Here is a 22,297-nt window from a genome sequence, read left to right as displayed (position 1 = left end):
ATCTCGATGAAATATTTTTTGTTGTGCTGTGTTTTTGTTTTATTGTTAATGCAGACTGTGTTTAAAGACCAGAATACAAAGGAATCAGAAGAGAATGCACTATAAATAGTTTGTTTACTGCCACTGGGGAAAGTAATTCAAAAAAGGATTAAAGAGTTTGCCAAAAAGGTATTAGAGTTTGCTTTAAGAGGGACCAAAACTTTAATATTGAAAAAATGGATGGGCTTTGGTTGCTACTATTTTAATTAATACCTCAGTTTGCCTTCCATTGAGAACTTTCACAGTAATGTTAATTATTGGGAATCATCTTGGCTATGTTCACTGTCGTACCAACACAATAGGAGCTGTTACAATAAAGCAGTTCCGGGCCATGTCAGATACTGAACAACTGCAGAGAACATTTGAGTTAGTTCACCATCTCTAGACCTAGAAATCTGTCAGTTTTCAGGATGACTTCTTTCAAAAACAAGCCATCCCTCGATTTTCCTACACTTGCGGTTTTTAAAGAGCGCTTCATGAAGTTGTCATATGGTATTAATGCACAATGAGCATCATTCATTAAGTCTACATTAATCTGACAGACATTATACTTTAAATAATTACTGCCTACTGCATTACCTTTGTCCTTTGTGAGCTTTAATTTCACATGTCAACAGTAATCACTTTGGAGTGTGATATTTGTAGATATAAAAATATCTTGCCTTGGCAAATGTGTAATTGAAAGGTAGTGCCTTAAGCTAAGAACTCTTGCACTTTTGTTTGCTTCACATAATAGCACTTTTTAAGTAACTTTTTAAGGTTTACTTTCACCTATGTAATTTTTTATCTCATTGCTTTAAATAAAAATATTTTCTCTTGTATTAATGCAATACAAATCACTGTGGCCTATTATCAAACAAGCAAATTCTTTTTTTTTTTTTAAGATTTTATTTATTTATTCATGAGAGACACAGAGAGAGACAGACACAGGCAGTGGGAGAAGCAGGCTCCATGCAGGGAGCCCGGCGTGGGACTCCATCCCAGGTCTCCAGGATCAGGCCCTGGACTGAAGGCGGCGCTAAACCGCTGAGCCACCTGGGCTGCCCAAACAAGCAAATTCTGATAGAACTCTTATATTCCTCATAGTTATGTGATATCCCACCTGGTCCTTGGATTTTAAATGACAATCATAATATAGAATTGGCTTTTGTTTTGTACAATGAGCCTGTAGACTAATCTGATGCCTTTAACCTGTTTTCAGGAAACTGCCTATTAGAAAAAAATATATTGGATAAATCGTCTTAAGAGTTTATTTTTAAAGATTTTATTTATTTATTCATGATAGACAGAGAGAGAGAGAGAGAGGCACAGACACAGGCAGAGGGAGAAGCAGGCTCCATGCAGGAAACCCGACATGGGACTTGATCCTGGGTCTCCAGGATCACACCCTAGATTGAAGGTGGCGCTATACCACTGAGCCACCCGGGTTGCCCAAGACTTATTTAAAAAGCATTATTTCATAGTTAAAACGTGAAAAACTGGCAAATTAGAGAAAAGTGTATTATGAATATGTCAATAATTAATAAAAATAACAAGCTCATTTTTTTAAAATAAGAATTAAACAAAAAATGTGCCCATTCAATTCACAATGTTGATGGAAATAGCAAATAAATATATGAAGAAATACATAACCTCACTGGGATAAAAGGAATGCATATTAAAAGCATAATAAAATATTGGTATTTCCACTTACCTGATAGTCAAGGTGAATAAAATATTAGCTCCAGTGGTAGCTTTGAGTACATAAAATCATAAACACTCTAATCTACTGTTCACAAGAGTACAGTTTTTAGTCTTTCTGGAAAAGAGTTTGGCTATATATACCACATTTTAAGTGTTACACTGTTTACATACCCATTTTAGTAATTACATAAGAATTTATACTAAGGAAACCATAGGATATAGGAGCATAAAGATGCATGCAGAATACTGCGCATCACAGCATTGCTGGTACTCAGAATAAACTAGAAACAACCAAATGGTTATCATTTGCTGGAAATTTGCTGAATATCATACGGCACACTCATAAAGCGGGTAGTATTCAGCTACTATAAATGATGAGGAAAAAAAATAGTTTCTTTTTCAAATACTTTTCACCTTTGCTTCCCTCGGGGCATACCTATATTTTCCTCACATGTCTCTGGATTTTGCCCCTGTTTGAAGGTTTGTTCTTCCCAAACTAGGAGTTAAAGTTTGGATCTCACAAAATTCTACCCAAGATTCACTTCCTTTTTCATACTTTCTCCTTTGATCATATATATATATATATTTTTTTTTTTTTCAAACTGTGGGTACAAGCCAGTCTTGAGGTGTGAAATCAACGTAAGGAGTAATAACCAGCATTTTAAACACTTACTGCAAAGGCTATAGTGTGGGCAAAGATAGAGAAATGGTGGTTTGTTTGAGGGATTTCAAGAAGTTCTGTAAAACTAAACTGTTCATTTGGACAAGTTCTGGGATTTAAGCCTGCTGAGAAAGACCAGGGGGGCCATCGTATGTTGTGCAAAATGGGTAGTAGTTTATCCTGAAAATGATAAAGAGACAATGATATTTTAAAATGGGTCTTATTGAGTTTAATAGACTTTATACTCTGTAAGCAGAAAGAACAATGCATATATATTCCATTTAGCGGAAATGTAAATAAGACATTCTAACAGATCTTGATGGCTAGGGTGATATCCAGGCTCACCAAAAATCTCTGCAGAGACTGAGCTAATATCACTAATCTGTTAGGACCTATTCAAGCAGCTAGTCACCATAATACCCATCATTTGTACTTTCAGGGAAGTTGTATTTGTGCCTCCTACCTGTGATCTTTACAATTAAATCAGAAGCCCAGAGTATGTTTTTCTGAGTCACACGCACAAAAAAGAGTATTTATCTTATCTTGTACAGTTATGATGTGTGTTAACTCTGAAGCCACAGCATCAGATCATAATGGTAATCCTCATATTATTTGGACTCCGTGAAGTCCAATGTTACCTTTTAAACATTTGGACTGGTTTTAAGACTCTGTAAACTTGGCCTCCACGGTTTTCTTGAAGCAATCTTTAGAAACCACATAAAAGCTTGTACTTTGTTTTGTGTCTTTGAGTTTTGGTAAATACTCTGCTCCTAGTGAGTCCACAGCAGGGATGAAGGAACACTTTCTGTAAGAGAAAAACTTATCTGGAAAGCCTATGCAAATTAATTTTCTCCTACAGTGTTTGTCATAGAAGCAAATTTAGCTATGAGTAAGCATGGCAGAAATAGAGTTTGTTGATTTATCATTGTCTTGTATTTTCATATCTGTGACAATGTTTGAATAAATTCTAAAATGTGTTACACATGCCCTGACTTATTAAGTAATATTCTGTAGTTACACACATAGCTTCCATCTTTTCTTGATGAATCAGCATCACCATTATAGTTTTGCAAATCATAATTCCTTAAATTTATGTAATGCGTTATGCTAAATAGGTAGATGTTAAATTATTTGAATGATGTGAAATTACATGTTTATGTTATCAAGTCTTAAAATAGTTGAATCTATTAGGTCCACATTTAATAGCCTCATTCTTCAACATATTGGGATTCTTGAAACTAACTTTTTAGGTGTTCTGCCTTCAAAGTTTTACGGGATTCTTACTTTGTTTTAGTGCTGGGTGATGTGGCTTTCTCAAATAATGCCCTTATTTGTAAGGAAAAGGCAATGCCTTTTGTGTGTAAAACAGGACATTTTGTTAAAATGTTAGTTTGAAATGTCATCTCGCTGTTTTTTGTTTTTGTTAGTTGTTTTGAGCCTTAAGGGTCTGGTTGCCTCTAAAATACTTCAAAAACTTTTTTTTAGTATCTTTGAGGTCTGATTAATAAGCAAATACAGCAGGCACATGGGCAGAGGAAGAGTCTTCAGCTTGAGAAGGGGAAATGAAAGGATTATACAAGGTTTGACTTAGTGTGTATCATTCTTGTATGTATATAGTCTGATACCAAAGACAAGACAAAGGGGAGGAAGACTTAGGAGGTGAGGAATGGAAATAAAAGGATTATACAAGGTTTAATCCTATGAAAAAAATAAAGTCAACCAGTCAGTGAAAGAACAAGCTAATAAAAAGCAATCTTTACTCCATATTTATTGAACATCATTGATAATAATCTTTCAGATTTTTAAGGATTTCCCCTAAATATGTTTCTAAGTTTATGGTTTTTAAACTCTCATGTATTTCTCTATTATTGCTGCATGCTGTGTCTGTCTTCCTAGTGACCTTTAAAAGAGGATCTAAGAGCTGAGAAAGACTCAAATGGAAGTATGCCCAGATAATGGCAGCAAAGATGAGTCCCCGGAGGCCATTCTTTGGATTCAAAGAAGAGCCGGAGGGGAGGAGGGGTGACCTGGAAACTAAACTAAGATCCAGAAGTGAACCCAGACAATTAAATCTTGCAGAAGGTCCCTGGGTGATTTACCTAAAAATGTATCAGCAGTCCTGTTATTTTAAGCCACTTAGGCATGAAAGCAGACTGTATTCTAGTACCTTCTTGAGCTAAGGAACAAAATTTCCAGAAGGGGAGAGGAAAACAGAAATACTCTTAAATATTTTACTGAAAAGTAATCATAGCTACTTTAGACTCCGTTTGCCTTTGGTTGATTATGTGCTGCTTTTTTGTGTGTCTTTGCTTTTTTGCTTTTTTTCCTTTTCTCTGCCAGGAGAACAGTTTCTCCCAACTTTGAATTAATGCTATTTTTATTTATTATGATAAGAACACTTAACATGAACTCTATTTTCCCAACAAATTTTAAATATAAAATACATTACCGTTGACTGTAGGTACAGTGTTTTACAGAAGGTCTCTAGAGTTTGTTCATCTTATTTTACTGGAACTGTATGCCCAGTGATTAATAACTCCACATTTTCCCCTTCCCCCTGGATTCACATTTTAAATAACAATTCATAACCTTGCTTTGTGTGCTAATGTTGGACACCTAACTTCATTGATCAGTCTTTCATGAATACCAAAAAAGCGCCCAGTAAAAACCTGACAGGTCATCTATGCCCTTAATATTAGTGGTCTTCTTGTGGGATGCCTGGGTGGCTCAGAGGTTGAGTGTCTGCCTTCGGTTTAGGTCACGATCCTGGGGTCCTGGGATTGAGTCCTGCATTGGGTTCCCCACAGGGAGCCTGTTTCTGCCTATGTCTCTGGGTCTTTCAGAATAAATGAATAAAATCTTAAAATATATACTCTTCTTGTAAATAAAATGTAATGCCTAACCTTGTGTTAGGCATTGTGAAGACTATTAAGATAAATTAAAAACAGGGTCTATTACCAAAAAGTTCTCCATCTAATAAGAAAAATAATGCATGCATATTAAAAATTGCTAAAATAGAAAAATAACAGGAGGGACTCAGATAAAGTCTTTTGACTTGGGACTATCCATTGTCTATCCTCATTTTCCTAATAGTAGGCCATAGGGATTTTCCTTATCCCTATGGCTAGGTCAGCAGTGATCACCTCCTTCATATGGGTGAGTTCATGCAGAAAGCTTGCTGACTCCTTTATTTCCAGAAAAAGTTCTGACATGCTCTGGCTTGGATCAGATGAGTTTCACTTTCTAGAATTGAGTCCAACAGTTTATATGGGAATTGGATGCTGTTATAACCCTCTTTGAAAAAGTCAGTGGTTTGCATACTTTTGGATGTAGTTAATCTCTAGAGTATACAATTCAATAGTAGATCTCTTTTTTAGAATTTGACCAGAAAGACTAACTCTACCAGAGTCTGTGTCTTATCTTTTTTTTTTACATTTTAAATTTTAGCACTTTTAGCTCACCATATTCAACATTTAAAATCATTTATGTATTTGATCATCAGAAAAGACAATATTGGCAGGTAGAAAGTTGAATTCATCTGCCTTCCCTTTGTCTACCTCAATGGAGCTGCTGGCCAGCTCCCTGTTATTCACAGGGGGGAAATCTCATTTCCTGATTGCACTTGGCTTCTGTCAAGTTGAATATGCTTTCATTTTGACACCTACATTCTGCCTTTTAAATTTCGTGCCATTTGCATGGATATCGGATGTATATGGGGTATCTTTGACTTATTCTATCCACACTATTGCAGAATTAATTATCTCTGCATTGGTTCTGGGTACAATGGGAGCATTGAGAATTTGAGGAAAGAGAATTACTTTTTAGGCCATTCTTCTAGAGTTAAAGGCATTAATCACAATAGAAAATTTCCTTTTAGATTTATATTTAAATAATCTGACATTGATGAATGGTAGCATGTGGGATAAATGTAGAAGAAATTCTTACAGTGTTTTTATCCTGGATGCCAACATCATAGAATATATTTTAATTAGCTTTTTTTCTACCTTTAATGCCCTCTAAATGATACCCTCTGTTCCACATAACACTTGCCCTTCTCACTATCAGTTTTGATGTAGCTGTTCTCCAATTTGGTTTGACTTATGGAATTAGAGAGTTAAGCTTTTTCTACTCAAGAAATTTAGCAACAAAAGAAAACAAATCTAACTCACGTGTCTTCCTGTTTTCGATGAATGTTTATCTAGAACATGTAAACTTAAACCCTCTTATTTTTGATTTGTTAAAATATATTAAGAGGTACGAATGACATTAAAACAAAAGCCCTCATGAGATTAGTGAAGTCACACACACAGTAAAAATCAGAAGTGGTTACCTGGGGTCATATTAGGATTTACTACAAACATGTCATTGTGGGGATAGATTCAGATACAATACAAAGTAAGGGTGAACTCGTAGTTTTGGTAATGAAATTCTGACATAATCACTCAGGGTATGAATTTGATGAGCAGGCTGTGGATTTCCAGATTCTCATTGACTAATGAAAATAATTTTCCCCCTAGCTTTACATTCCAAATTCAACTACCTTGAACTTTGTGGACTACAGGCTGTCATCTGATTGCTCCTTCATACAGCCCAGTTGGTTAAGCTTCATGCTAAATAAAGCATCCCATGAAAATGTCCTGTCTCTAGAAGTACTGCTTAATCCTGTAAATTTCTGTCCTATCCAATACTTTCCTGTATTAGCTTTACTAGATTTGTCCTCTTTGGTGAGACTCCAAGAGTGATTTTTTTTTTTATACTTAAGAAAAAGAACTAACTGATGATTACCCTCAAATTATAGATCTAGCTTATGAACATAGAAAATATGTTATTTCCTACATTAAAAAGAAGATAGACTCACAACAAACCTTTTCTAGCTCTAATCAAATTCATTCCACTTGAGAAAGTCAAAAGGAACAATATTATTTATAGTGCCTTCCAAATTTTACCTGGTTCCTTTTCTTTGGAAAGGAATCTGTTTAGGGTAAGGATTTTGAAGTTAGTATAGAACTCAGATTATTCATGTCTTCTTAGAACCAATCTGTTAGGGGCCCCTGGGTGGTGCAGTTGGTTAAGATTCTGACTCTTGGCTTTTGGCTCAGGTCATGATCTCAGGGTCATGAGATCAAGCCCCACATCAGGCTTAACATTTCAGCATGGAGTCCACTTAAGATTCTCTCTCTCTGCCTCTCCTGCTCATTCTCTCTCTCTCTCTCTCTCAAATAAATCTTAAAAACAACCTCTTAGTTCTACTATAAAATCCAATATAACAAATAGATAAGGTAACTTGTCAACTCTTCAGCCTTTTATTGTCCCAATCCAGACTTTGCTTTTAAGCTTTCAGTAACATGGGCCTAGTTTCAACTTCCCATGTTCATTTGTCTCTTCACTCATTATTCTGCTTTTTGGCCTTTGTATTTAATCTTCCCTCTTTCTGGATTGTCATGCCCCAGTTGTTCAAATAGCTGCTTTTTCATTTGATTTAGAACTAGACCCAAATGTAATCTCTTCTCATCATACTCTCCCCACCCCCCGCTGCCCCACCCACCACTATCTAATTGCTTCACTATTTTTTATTTTGTTCACAACACTTAGCACTATCTAGAACTGTGCTATCCCATATGGTAGCCACTAGCCACATGCCACTATGTAAATTTGAAATTGTTAAAATAAAATGAAATTGAAAATTAAGTTTCTCAGACACATTAGCCATATTTCAAGTGTTCAGGAGCCACACATAGCTAGCTAGTGGTATTATATAGCATAGCTCAGACCTAGAACTATTATGTTAAGGAATTCCTTTATTTTTCTTTTTTTTTTTTAATTTTTTATTCATTTATGATAGTCACAGAGAGAGAGCGAGAGAGAGAGGCAGAGAGAGAAGCAGGCTCCATGCACCGGGAGCCTGATGTGGGATTCGATCCCGGATCTCCAGGATCGCGCCCTGGGCCAAAGGCAGGCGCCAAACCGCTGCGCCACCCAGGGATCCCCCCTTTATTTTTCTATAATTTTTCCTCTGCATCTATACTTCTCCCATCTTTTGTTTTGCTTCTCTCATCTAGAATATAAACCTCAGGAAAACTGAGCTTGTTTATTTCCTTTACTGGTATTTCTCCACACCAGAAACAGTGTGGCAAACAATAGATTCTTGGTGAACATTTGCCCAAGAAATAATTAATGAATATTAAAGATCAAAATGAGTGGGTTCCAAATGTGCTGTTCCAGAATAATGTTTAACATTTAGAAGGATATTTCTCAATATTTAACTGATTTAAGAGAAACACACACACACACACACACACACACACACACACATAACCCTAGACTATAAGTCACTTTGTTTAGTTTAATGTTGACGTGTTTGTCTTAGAGGAGTCATTAGAAAGTAGCATTGGGGGGGTGGCTGAGTGGTTCAGTTGTTTGAGTGGCCAACTCTTGATTTTGTCTCAGGTCATAATCTCAGGGTCATGACACTGAGCCCACATTGTGCTCTGTGCTCAATGGGGAGTCTGTTTGAGATTCTTTCCCTCTGCCTATCCCCCCACCAGTGCACCTGCATGTGCTCTCTCTCTCTCAAAAATAAATAAATCTTAAAAAAAGAAACATTTCCTAAATAGATGTTCATTGGACGTTTTACTGAGTTTGTTTACCCACTTAGGGCTGCCTGGGTAGCACAATTGATTGAGTGTCTGACTCTTGGTTTTGGCTCAGGTCATGATCTAAGTGTCAGGAGATCAAGCCCCACTTCAGGCTCCACATTCAGTGCAGATTCTGCTTAAGTTTCTCTGTCTGTCCCCTACCCCCACCACATATGCATACATGCGTGCCTGCTCTCTATCTCTGTCAAATAAATAAGTCTTTAAAAAAATATTATACCCACTTATAAAGCATTATAACAACATCCTTCTCTAGGTTAAAATCCTCAGAATATCTTGGTTTTTTGTTATTGTAATTGGTTTGGTTTGATTTTTAATCATTTTCTGGCTATAAGTAAAGCTGGACTTCTTATGTGTGTTATTTGTAATTTCCTCTACCCAGTTTGACTTCCTAACTCCTTTCAAAGTTTCCCATTCCACTGGGGAATGAGTTTTTGTTGTTTTAAGGAAACCAAGAATAGACTGTTGTTGGGTATTATGGACTGAATGGTTTCGTTTCCTTGGAATTTGTATGTTAAAGCCCTAACCACCTCATTCAATGGTATTCAGAATTGGAGTCTTTGGGAGGTAATGTGGGATAGATGAGGTCTTGACAGTAGAGCTTCCTGATGGGATTTGTGCCCTTACGGGAAGAGACACAAGAGGGCTTTCTTGCTGTCACTTTCTCTGCACATAGACAAAGAAGAGAGTGTGTGAGCACACAGTGGGATGGGAATCAACTACAAACCAAGAGAAGAGAACTCAGAATGAAACCTACCTTAATGACACCTTAATCTTAGGCTTCCAGCCTCTGGAACTGTGAGAAAATAAGTTTCTGTTGCTTATACAACCCAGTCTCTGGTATTTCCTTATGACTGACTGAACTTACTGAGATATGGAGGAAAGAGGGAGAAATAGAGTGAGGAGAGAGGAAGGATACAGGTCCATATCCCAAACCCAACTTGATCATCTTTCTTTCTCCAGAAACACTTACCTTTGCACCTCCTTCCTTAGAGACAAATCTTAGGGTGACAGTTCTTTCCTAAGGAAAGTTAATCTCTCCTTAATCAATCTATTTAGAGACACATAACCTAACATAGAGAATCTTTGCTTCTGACCTTGATCCTCTTTGGCAGCAGACTTGAAGACAAAGGAAAGAAAAAATAGTACTCATTTCTCTCTTCCTTATAACTTTCTATTTTGATATAGATTGCACTTAAAAGATGCGAAACTCATACAAAGAACTACATGGCCTTTACCTAGAATCACCATTAGTATACATTTTGTCTCATTTGCTTTATCATTTTCTCTCTCCATACACATATATTAATATTAAAGTTCTTGACATAATATAATTTAACAGTAAATTGGGAGTAAATTGCAAACATCATGTTCCTTTACATATAAATGCTTCGGTGTATTTTTCATAAGAACAAGGACACTTTCTCATACATAATTAGAATTTTTTAAAAGATTTAGTTATTTTTTGTTTGAGAGAGAGAGAGAGCACACGCTTGAGAGAGAGCATGAGCATGGTGGGGAGGGACAGAGGGAAAAGGAGAGACAGACTCCCAAGCCAACTCCCTCCTGAGCATGGAGCCCATCACTGGGCTTGGTCTCATGACTCTAAGACCGTGACTTGAGCTGAAATCAAGAGTTGGACACTTCATCGACTGAACCACCTAGGTGGCCCCATAATTAGAAATTTATAAATAATAATATATCAACTTTTAATTTAAAAATTTAGTGTTTAAAAAAATAAATAAATAAATAAAAATTTAGTGTTTAGTACTAAATTGAATTATATACAGTTAACCCATGAATAACATGAATTTGAATTGTGTGAATCCACTGATCTGCAGATTTTTTACAGTATAGTACTGTAAATTTATTCGGTTCCTTATGATTTTCTTAATAACATTTCTATAGCTTTATTGTATACTATATTCATATAATACATATAACATACAAAATGTGTGTAATCTACACTTTATGTTATCAGTAATGCTTCTGGCCAACCCCATGGAAGGTAAGGTTTTGAGGATGTTAATACTTATACATTGATTTTTAACTATGTGGGAGGTTGGCACCCCTAAGCCCCACATTGTTCAAGGATCAACTTTATACAATTTATATAATAATAAAATAATTGTATAACTATAAAATCAATAAGTTTAACATTGATACAACAGTTATTATCTAATCCACAGTCTGCATAAAAATTTCATCAACCTTACCTTTAATGTGCCTTATATTCTTTTTACCCAAATCTACCATCCAATCCAGGATCACGTGTTGTATTTAGTTGTCATATCTCCATTTTATCTTAATCTGGAACATTTCCTCAGGTCTTGTCTTTCTTGACCTTGACATTTTCGGCATTATGAAGAATAAATTCTGAAATGTTTGACATTTTGTTCTATTAGTGCATTCACTAGTCCATTTGCATTACAGTCAAAATTCAAAATGTCTCCTAAGTTAAACTCTTTCCTCTGATCCGACTCAGGCCTATTTTTGACTGGATGCCAATAGTAGAGAAAGGAGACAAGGTCAGCTCATTTTCTGCTTGTCTCTCTCTGTACCACCACCACCACCACCTCCTCCTCCTCCTCCTCCTCCTCCTCCTCCTCCTCCTCCTCTTCTTCCTCTTCCCCTCTTCTTTCTCTTCTCCCTTCCATTTCCTTTCCTTTCTTTCCTTTCCTTTCCTTTCCTTTCCTTTCCTTTCCTTTCCTTTCCTTTCCTTTCCTTTCCTTTCCTTTCCTTTCCTTTCCTTTCCTTTCCTTCTTCTTCTTTTTTAAATTTCTTTCAGAGAGAGAGAGAGAGAGTGAGGGAAGGGGCAGAGGGCGAGACAGAATCTTAAGCAAGCTCTACACTCAGCTTGGAGCCCCATGCAGGGCTCGATCCCAAGCCAAAATCAAGAGTCAGATGTTCAACCAACTGAGCCACCTACTTGCCTTGACATAAATCTTTTCTAACCTTCTTTAACCTATATTCAGGAAAGGAGCATTGGTCTGAGTGTCACAAGACCCACTTTTGTCACATACTTCACCCACCCTACTGCGGATCGAGCATTGCACTTTGGAATGTGGGAGTACATGCCCTGTTCACTGCTTTTGGGGGTTTTAGTAAAAACTGAGATAGAGCCCCAAGTAACATCCAGTAGAGTGATTAGCTCTTCCAGAGATAATTATGTAAACCTGTGCAGCTCCTGTCTTCCCAGAGAGAAAACTAAACATGAAGTTTAGCCTTCTAGTGGGATATCCTTGTACATGAATAAAAACACTAAGACTAATAACCCTAATCGTCTGGCAGATCATATTTGTGCACTTTAAGTGGAAGTGTAAAACCATCCTGTAAGACCTTCTGTATTTTTAGATGTTTGGTTACACTACTCTTTATGTTATAGTTACTTTTCTGCATAGACAGCGGTTTTCTGTCAGTCTTTAGTTCAAAAAATAATTATACTTTTCCTCAGTAGCAGATTTTTTTTAAATATTAAAGACACTGCGATTGAATGTTTTTCACCTGTGATGACCGCTGTACTCGTTGGAGCTAATAATGGTGGTTCATGTCTAGAAAATGTGCAAAATCGCAAGATACATGTTTTGTCTCTAGTTACATTTCAGGTTTATTTTATTTTTCTTTCCTTCTTTATCTTTCTTTGAATTTCTTCCCTTTTTTTCACTTACAGTCTGGCATTGAAAAAAATCTTTTTTTTTTTTTTTTGCAACAAAGCATGCATACATTTATTGGAAGGATAGATATTAATATTTTATTTCATATTGGGGAAGGACCTCATTTCCATTTTCCACATGCTTTAGGGACAGGATAGGATCATTTTAAAGTATATAAAAGCTAAGTGGCGAGGTAATCATTTTAAAATATGGCAAGACGAGTCAGTAATTACCGGGAAATTTTTGTGTGTTCCTTTAGATGACACAATGAACAAGTTTATTTCTTTTTTTAATGGTTTTAAACAGCTTGTGCTGATAGTTTCAAAAGAGCAACAGCCATAACTGTAACTGACACTTAAGCTGTAAGTGAGGGCCACCCTTTCATGAGGTCCATGGTTGAACCATGTGTGGTGCAGTGGAGCAGAAGCAGAAATTACACTGCACACTTACTTACCTGAGCTCAAGAGAGAAGAGCCCTCTGTAGATTCATTTGAACAACACTAAATTTGCAATGGATTAAATAAAAAACTAAAACCTACACATGGATTATTGTTTGCTCATTTCTTAAAATTCTGGTGATATTGATGCTGGGCGTGTTTGTGTGTGTTTGCACACATCTGTGTCTATATCAATGGCTGTTTTGATAGGCTTGTTGGTGGGCTTTTCAAAGCAGAGTTAGCGATTGGCTGTGTCTGGTGTCTGATAATCATTGCAAAGGGTTAATTCAATTATTACATTTTTACTTGAAGTCTACATCACAGATTACACACAGTGGAAAGCGAGACGATTACTATTTTATTTTCAGTGTTTGAGTGCATATTTGATTCGTTTCAGTGTTGTTAGAAAATTAATATGGCATTATTTCTGTGATGATATTTCCCATTGTAGTCACTATAGAAATGAGGCTAATAATGCCAGCTCATTCAAAGAATATAGCTTCAGGAATGAATGTGATTTTTTTTCCTTCATATTGAAATGGTAGTTTTCTAATAGAGATACTGAATGTTGTGTATTCAAGTATTTTTAAAGGAATAGTTAATTCAGAATTGAGTGCAAAGAAGCTGCAGGAGATTATTCATCCATGTAGATACAATTATACTGTGGTAGATAATGGATTTGTGTTATTCTTAATGTCTATACATGGCTACAGTGAAGACTGAAGTTGTTTTTATAACTTTTCAGTACATTGAACGAAAGAAAAGTATGACAGTAGAAAGCATCTGATAAATTAAATGTGACATGTTTTTTATCCATATAAAATGGTTTCTGAGCAGCTGGTAATTGTGAATATTTTAGCAGTCTTTTTTGATGTGGAATATTTCTTCTGTGTTCAACACTAATGAGTTGTGAGTTGTACTTCATCAAAATGACAGTTTCCTTACTTTTGTAAATAGGAATGTGATACACCTTGTAAAAACTGGTAAAAGATTCTCAACTCCCCATGTAAGCACATGGCATTTTCTCTTTGGTCGTTCTAAGTTTTATCAACTTTCCTCTAGGGGAAGATAACAAAGCCTAGCATTCACAGGTTGCTTAATAAATTCCAGCATCATGCCAGGTAACATAATATATACTCTCCATTGGATAATTATTATACCTCAAATCAGCTCAAAGAAAAAAATGAAACTGAGTTGGCTAAAATAGTAAATTAGTACACCAAGAAATTGCAGGTTCTTTAAAATGTTTTCCTATGAAATACTGGTCTTTGTTGCTCTTTTCAATATAATTTATTTTTAGAAAGTAAAAGATACCTCTAATATCTTTATATTAGTAACATTCCTCCAACTTTTAGAAACCTTTAAAGAATATTTTTCAGTGCTAATCTTTGCGATAATCTTGCGAAATAGGAAGTTTATGCACTATTCTCGTTTTATTGATGAGAGGAGTTACTGAGGGATGAATATTAGTCACAAAGTGGGACCATAGTGCAAATGCTTGTGCTTTAATACATAGTACTATTTTTAATAAGTGATAGAAAAAACTAATCTAACTGTACTAGGAACATGGAAGCTCTAGAACAAGAGTTATCCAAAGAAAACTAAAGATGTTAAGATCAATTAATCAAGAAGTATTTTTTTTAGCAATGTTAACAGCCAGAAATTGTGGTACTGGAATGAAAAACCCCACCTTGAACTGATTATTACCATTTTCAGTATTAATTCATTCACTGAGGGAACATTCTACATGAAGACTTCTATTAAAACAAGCACAAAATTGCAAAGTTTGAGTGGAGATGAAACTCAGTGTTGAGCTCCTCTGGCTGAGGTAGTACAACTGCTGCCAACCTTCCAAATCAGCCAGCCCTATTTGATCTGTTTTATAAGGATGCTATATAATATGTCCATGAAAAAAAAAAAAAGAGGTCCAATGCCAACTAACACATTGTCTGGCCACTAATCATCCATATCTTCAGGAAAACTTCCAGTAATAATAATTTAGACTATCATTTAATAGGCCTAATAATGATAACACCTTATGCTTTTAAAGAAGGTGAGTGTTTTACGAGGAATTTCACTTTGATGCTTCCGGAAATATGTCAAAAATGGTAATCCCCAAATCTTTTCGCAAACAAGGGTCTCAAAATTCGAAATAGTGTAGAAGAAACCTCTTTTATAAAAATGTAGATGAGCTCACAAATAATTCAGAGACATCCTCAGAAGCTAAATACCCAAAACCAGGGTGAGTCAGACATGATTGAAGGTGAGATGAACCTATGGCTAAAGCAGAATTGGGGTCAGTCTCCATCCAGAGGCTTGTGATTTCCCATTTGCCCATGTGAACAAAATTGCAGCTTTGTCTACTGCATAAATGTGAACTACCAAAAGACTGTCACCTAGATAGACGAGAAAACAATTTCTCCGTCAGCACAGGGAAATGACAAGGAAACTTGGAGTTAGCTGAAATCTACTTTTGGCTTTTCTAGTCCTGCTTGCAGGAAGTCCTGATGCAAGTGCTTCTCCATGAAGTCACTCCTTTACTTTATAAGACAGGTATCATGTCACTGCTAAGCCTTGTTTTTTCTAGATGGAACATTACCATTTCTTCAAATATATTTATCTGGCATGGTCTTTAGTATTACAGAATCACAATAACCTTCCTTTTGGTTAAACATGCAGGTTAACATGTAGAAATTCTGTGTTCAAATTCTAGCTCGTTGAATCAGTTTCCTTGACTCTAAAATTGAGATAATTGTTCGAGACATGAATGAAGTTGGTAGACATGGAAACCAGTTGTAAAGAACACTGTTGTTTAGATATACTTTGCTGTATTTTAAGTCACTTTTCACATCACTATAGCATAAGAATAAATATTCATCGTTTGAAAGTTGTTGGAAGTAGAGTTTTTGGAGTCAGCCTTGGGTTGTTGAGTTTCTCTTAATGTTAACTGCTGTGGGAACCTGGAAAGTTCACTTAGTATCTCTTCCCTCAGTTTTCTCTTCCATGTGTAGAATATGGGAGACAATAATAGGGTCATATTTCACACAGTCGTAATGAGGACTTAATTAAATTAACACATTAAATTAACACAGGGCATGGCACATAGTAAAGATTAGATGTTATTATTATCATCCTGATTATACAGGTGACAAAAATATTGTTAACCATATTTAACCAACAAGTTAAGTGAAATGTAAACACACAAAATATACACACACCAAAGTTGATATCATTTACTTACAGGGGAACAACACTGTTACTCAGAAAACCATTAGAAAATAATAGAAAGACAACAAGAGAAGAGTCAGACACAAGCCAGTTAAATTCACAGTAGCAAAAACTGTTAACAATACCTTGACAGTAAGCGAGGGCAAGGAACCTTGTTTAAAATATATTTATATTTTGATGTTTTGATATAAAATGTACATATATATGATATATATATAGTCTTCCAGAATCATTTAGTGTGACAATAGCCAAGTGAATACACATTAATTGCTGTGAAGGTGTCAACACAGGTAACAGAAGAATATTTATTACATTTTACATAAACTGAAAATTAAACAAACTGAAAGCTTTAGCATGTAAAGGAGTTTCAAAAAAAATAAATAAATAAAGGAGTGAGTTTCCATTATCTAAAGAAATCACTGAAGTAAGTGTTTATGTCTAAATGATGATGGATAAGCCAAGGGTTTCTGTAATTGCTTACTGAACAGATAAATGTTTGACCTAGACTTCATATGCCAGTTACTCTTAAATGTGGTACAGCAGGATCCAGCTAGCCAGGGTAATGCAGATTCATCTCATGTCACTTCTGTGTGCCTGGGTAATATTTTGTTTAGTCAAGTTGTGCTTTGCTTTGGCTTTCTTTGGTATATCAATAAGCTACAGAAAAAAGAAATGAACTGGGTGGGAAAATCTGATGAAGCAGGTGTTTTATCCTGTCTGTAGTCACTATACATAATACGTGGACAGGCAAAAGCCCAGTTAGGCCTTTAGCTTTTTCTGCTGTTTGGAATCTGAAACAGGGCCACAGTGGAAGTGTGCAGATCTCTCTCGAATGCATAGAAACTCTGCAAAGTGATATAAAATGCTTAGCCATTGATTATTTGTCAGGCATCATAGAAGTAAAGGATTAAGTCCTTCTACGTTCAAAATGGATCACAAATTCAGAGCTGTGAGTCTTGGCATTCAAGAATAATTTCTATCAGAGGAGTGTATTTTAAAGATTTCGTTCTATAGGTTACTTCTTAATGAAAATTCATGGGAAAATCCTCTCAAAAAAAGGGACGAAGGATATTTACTGCCGGTAGGTTTATACTATTAACGAGTTATATTCACAGTGGTATGAAATATTAGTTCTGTCAGCTTCTTACAATTTATGGGACTTTTGCAGACCTTCAGCAATGCAGATAAGCCTTGCTGTGCTCACTTAGAATATCGGATACATCCTCCTTGCACTTTGAAAAGCAAATAGAGTACATACATTTATCAATCCTGACATTGATCCCCTTCCACCTAGCTCAGCAAAGAATCACCTAAATAATACAATATTGAAAAACTGGAAGGCCAAACGGAACAAGCAGTCTTACATTTTATAATTGAAATATTTGAAGGGATAAGTGAATGAAGTAGTTCTACCCTGATTTGAATAACTTATTTTTCTTTTCTTAATTCCCTCCCTCTAAAAGAACTCCGTACAAACAGATGGCTAACCACCATCTGATATTTTGTTTGCAGTTGAGAATAAAGCAAAAACAACTTATAGAAAAACTTAAACGTCATTGTTTAGAACCTACACAGGTATGGCAACTGGTTTATTGATCATGCTTAGAAAAATCACCAGTGTATCTAATTTCACATTAAAATGACCAGTACTTCTTAAAGTTATTACTTATCATTAAGAATGTGGTCTTGCATAACTGGAGTTTCATTTTTTTTTATATAAAGGCATTAGTGGGAGGGGACTTTGAAGTGGAATTTATTTTCTCTTCAGCTTGTATTTTATAGCACTTGCAACCCCTGACCTCACAGAGGAGTACATGATTAAGTATAATACAAATTAACCTATTAAGGAAAGCTTGTGATTCTGACAGCTAATCAAGACAGAACATTTTGTTACATAAAAGTTGGAGAACCATACTGTTCTCCAAAAGAAATATTCTCTAAGTATACTTTGAAATTTTACATTTTTCGTTTTCTTACTTTTAAAAAAATAAAAGATTAACTTTTTAAAAGTAGGATAGTATGTTTGCATACTTTCAGGAACCAGGCAGTGACATAAATGAGTAAGTGGCTCAGGTGGGGAATGTGCAAAATTTTGGCACCAACCTAGTTGTAGCTTGACCAGCATACCACTTGCCTCATTATATTTCTATTAAAATTACTTGGGAGACAGATTATTTGGGAATATGCTTGCGGGGTAGACTGGGCTGAGTAGAGCGAGGCACCAACTAGAGCTTTCTGTTTTAATATTACTCAGGACGATGCACTTAGAGCCTATTAAATCAATGGTAACTTGTATCCTTTTGGAAATATTAGCCTCTTGTCACAAACACACTTTGGAAAACCATCATCATAGAAGTGAAATAAAATGCCATCATAATTTCTCTACTAACAGATGTCTACCTCAGTCTCTTCCTGACCAGTCCATACACACTTTATATTTACTCAGTATTATCTTTTGGATACATGAGTCTGTTCCTGTCTACTGTAAGCAATTAATGAACTTACTTGGTTGAAACGGTAACATATTCATAGTCTATATTGTTTTTTTGAGTGTGACTGGAATCTCCTTTTCAAGCATCCTCCAGCATCTCCCTCTCATCTCACTTCTTCCCGTCGGTCCTTCTGCCATGTTCTAGAATATGGAAGCACGTCGATTCACTTATCCACTACTAGAAATGGACCACCAACACACATCCGGGCACTGTGCTAGGGGTGGTGCTAATTGTCAGTGAACCAGTGAACCAGAAAGACCAGTCCCAGTTTTGAGGAGCTTTGCCGAAGCTGCTGAGGTTGACAGGCATTAACCTAATAATTATAATTATGATGCGTGCCATGGAAATGTTCAGGCACTACGTACAACAGCAGTTTTTCAAATTACCTGTTACGGCTTCTGCTTGCCTTTTCCTCTGTGAAGCCTTCTCTCAACCTTCCAACCTGAATTAATTTTTTACTATTTGGGGCTACCATTGTACCTTCTATGCATTTCTATTTCTACCTCTACCTCTATCTCCATTTATCTCTATCTCTGAACTAGAGTTTGTTAAAGGCAAATGCTCTATTTTATCTTCCTTTGGAGCCACAGACCTTGGTGAGGTGTCTGGTTCCGCAAGTATTCAGTGAATGTTTGAGTAATAAATACCACATTGCTTAGTTTTAAAATGATATATAAATATGTAAACAAATGGACTCTCAGCAACTGACTGGATTTGCCAAATTCCGATGATTTTACAACCTGAGATGTTTCAATCAATGGTGTCAATGATTAACTGACAAGCTGGTCTTTTGTATGTTATTTATTTATTTATGCATTTTTAAAGATGTACTTATTTACTTTCAGAGAAAGAGAGAGAGAGAGAAGCTGAGCAGGGGGAGGGGTTAGAGGGATGGGAGAGAAGCAGACTTCCTGCCCAGAGGCACTTGGGACTTAATCTCAGGAAGCGGAGATGGTGACCTGAGCAGAAACCAAGAGTCAGATACTTAACTCACTGAGCTACCTAGGCACCCCAAGCTGGCCTTTTTAAAACAAAATTTTGTTACTCATGTGGATTTTTGTATTATAAATTATTATTGTGTATCATGTCATTATAAATGGTTACATGAATGGTTATTCTTGTTGTAGGAGAAATAGAAAAATAAGAGTTTTTTTAAGATTTTATTTATTTATTTGAGAGAGAGAGAAAGCATGAGAGACAGAAAGAGAGAGTGCACACGAGCAGGAGGGAACAGGGAGAGGGAGAGGGAAAAGCAAACTCCCCACTGAGTAGTAGGAGTCTGATGGGGGACTTGATCCCAGTACCCTGGGATTATGACCTGAGCAGAGGGGAGACGCTTAACCAATTGAGCCACCCAGGCACCTGATAAATGAGAGTTTCTTTTTTTTTCTTTTTTTAAAGATTTATTTATTTATGATAGACATAGAGAGAGAATGAGCGAGGCAAAGACACAGGAGGAGAGAGAAGCAGGCTTCATACCAGGAGCCCGATGTGGGACTCGATCCTGGGACTCCAGGATCACACCCTGGGCCAAAGGCAGGCACTAAACCTCTGAGCCACCCAGGGATTCCCTAGATGAGAGTTTCTAACGTTCTTCTCAGGCTTGGAATTTTGATGACAAAATATTGATTGTATTGGAAACTTGAAAATATAGTCCATAGCTTGAAAGTAAACAGCAGAATAGATAAGACTGTATACACAAATAGAAATTGTAATAGTAAGGAACTGACACTTATGAACTATTTTTATGAAATGAACATGTTTACTACCATAGTATTTTTTAGCCCCTCGATGTTATTTATTAAGAACTCTAAGCTCTGGACTTCTTTGCTTTGCTATCCTAATGCATTTGTTTTCCATCTTTTCCTCTTTCTTGTGCAGATCCTATACTCTGCCATTCTCTGCTACCCCATCAAGTGAGTAGTGTCTTTAACCTTTAAGGTTTGTCCTTCCTCCTCTAACCATTGGGAACTTCACTTTCCATCTATTCTTGCCTTACCTTTGATTCTGGGCTTCAGAGCAGCCACCCTCATCTATCCTCCCTAGGGTAGATTATCTTATCCTTTGTTGAATCTGTTCCTGTTTAATTTAGATCTAACTCATCTTCCTTATTTTCTCCAAAACTACTTTTTTCCCTATGGGTTCACCTTAGTCCTAGTCAAGGCAAAGGCATAGATCTCTATTGGCTGTTGTCTGAGCAGAAAAGTATGCATAAGCTGTATCTGAATATTTTAGTCCTTTAATCATTTGTGTTACTTAGCTTTGTCTGGAATTGACAACTTTAGCTTCTCTGCAGAGGATTATTGTCTACCGAGTTGCTTCTTCGTCTCTATTGCCAAAAGTACTTCTGAATAAAGAACTCTCCATTTGATATCTTTGTGCCAGGACATCTTGTCAAAGGCTGTGGCTTTTCCAGGTATCGAGTTTGCTTTTTGAAGCTATGACTGAACTTGAAATTATCTTGCATGCATTTGTTTCCTATATCTTTTGTTTCCTGGTGCTCCATTTCAGTTCATCTTGCAAGAACTCATTGTATGTCCCATTGACATCCATTCTTCCCAGCTCATTTTGCAGCCAGATTGCCATGAGCATAACTTACAGAGCTGGGTATTTTACCCAATGAGTTGTCTACTTAATGTACAGAACTGTCCGGGTACAAATGATCAAGTCATTGTACAATGCCAGGCAGTTAAACCACCAGGAACTATATTGCTGCTTTATTGACCTTCTGTATTTTACTGGAGTTCAGAATAACAAAAAACCATGTTCCAGCGGCTTCTCAGAGGTATTCAACTTAAACATTTAATCCAATCCTACAAATATTTATTGAGAACAAACTTGTTTACAGGCTCCAGGTAAATGACAGAAAGTTATGGGTAAAGGTTTGCTCTGTGTGTGTGTGTGTGTGTGTGTGTGTGTGTGTGAGAATTAAGATAAGTGAAGAGTTATGACATTTCTGGTGCACTTACCTATGGTTAAAGTTGCCATCACCTCAGGTTAAATCCTGCCCAGTTTTTCAGGCAAATCTGCATAGGCTGGGCAGGGAAGAGCAAGGTAACATCATTGGTTTAGATTTGCTGCTTTATGCCTTGATATCACTGTGTCTGAGATTAGTCTCTAGGGATCCCTAAGTCCAAGGAACAACCACTCAGAGGCCGTATTTCCTGACTTCTCCTGGGTTTGCCTTCTTAGCTAAGTTTGATCATATTCTCAGACTGCATATAGAACCAGAACCAGGGCCTAAAACACACATTGTTTGGTTAGGATTCCAGGAACTCTGTTTAGTAGTTACCACCTGCTCCTGTCTGGGGTTAGGTCCACAAATTATTTACTCAGACCAAACTGTTGCCCCTTTCTTGTCTGTATAAGCACAGCTTGTGCTGAGAACTGTGCTAATCACTTACATAGATTATATCCAGTTCTCACAATAACATCACATTTTGCAGTTTAA

The 22,297-nt window shown here is 36.4% G+C and overlaps 1 protein-coding gene and 1 long non-coding RNA gene across 13 annotated transcripts in view; one reads left to right on the top strand and one right to left on the bottom strand.

The window, feature by feature from the left end:
• Positions 1-22,297, top strand: part of RALYL (RALY RNA binding protein like) — a 708,475-nt gene that overhangs the window by 131,017 nt on the left and 555,161 nt on the right. The window lies entirely within an intron of this gene.
• On the bottom strand, positions 8,995-19,129 carry LOC140620184 (uncharacterized). The gene is made up of 4 exons (XR_012019939.1): positions 18,860-19,129; positions 11,253-11,412; positions 9,794-9,903; positions 8,995-9,702 (listed from the first exon to the last, which is right to left on the bottom strand). It is a non-coding gene; the product is annotated as an uncharacterized lncRNA (long non-coding RNA).

The sequence above is a fragment of the Canis lupus genome, chromosome 28, assembly GCF_048164855.1.
Source record: "Canis lupus baileyi chromosome 28, mCanLup2.hap1, whole genome shotgun sequence".
Classification (NCBI taxonomy): Eukaryota; Metazoa; Chordata; class Mammalia; order Carnivora; family Canidae; genus Canis; species Canis lupus.
This window is presented reverse-complemented; position numbering and strand designations above follow the sequence as displayed.